The following is an 889-nucleotide window of genomic DNA, read 5'->3' on the forward strand; positions in this document are numbered from 1 at the left end:
GAAGAGGGCTGGGTAAGGGATGGAGACACCCAGGACCAGCTGGAGGAGGAGGTGGCAAGTGCTATCCTGCCAGACTGCTTGAGGTTTTCTGTGCCTGTGTGCACTATGGTCTCTGTGTACTATGTGCACTATGGAAGTGGGACACTACATTATAGTCTAAAAGGCTCATTGGAAATCGACCGAACAGGGGAAGACCAGTCACTATGACGCGCACTGACCACCAGGGGGCAGACGCTCAATGCAGGAGCTGCCCCCTGGTGGTCAGTGTGCTCCCACAGGGGGAACGCTGCTCAGCCAGAAGCCGGGCTGGGCACTCGGTGAGCCTCTCCTGCCTCAGCGACATGCCCTGAGGGCTCCTGGACTGTGAGGGGGCGCCGTGGGCTGAGGGACCCTCCCCCCAGTGCAGAATAGAATTTAGTGAACCGGGTCTCTAGGGTTACAATAAATCCAATAGGGGTTTCAGAAACCGTAACAAAGGCTTTAAAGGTTTTCCATGGATCCTTTGAAAAGGTCAGTAGTTGATTTTAAAATGATATAAAGTACTACTGCCCACTGGTGTCTCGGGGAGCACAGGGAGCGGGCTGCGATGATAAGCTTTTTGAGTTGGAATGTTTGTCAACAGAACTTTTGATATATGGTAACATACTGTTATTTTGCAGGACAAATTAGTCAAGATGTCCACGATTTCGAAGCACTTTGGACTGAGCTATAGAGAAGAATCGTACATCTTTAAAGAGCATGAGAAGGTTCGCCGGCAGACCAAAAAGGATTCTCTCCGATTGAAGCAGGAGTTGGCCTCCAAGACGTTAGCGGACAGAGTCCCCGTCTGCGACCTCAGGGCCCCCGGCCCGGCCTGGCCTGGGGAGAAGCGGGGCGTTCCCTGCGCTGG

Source organism: Myotis brandtii, unplaced genomic scaffold (assembly GCF_000412655.1).
Source record: "Myotis brandtii unplaced genomic scaffold, ASM41265v1 scaffold194, whole genome shotgun sequence".
In the NCBI taxonomy this organism is placed as follows: domain Eukaryota; kingdom Metazoa; phylum Chordata; class Mammalia; order Chiroptera; family Vespertilionidae; genus Myotis; species Myotis brandtii.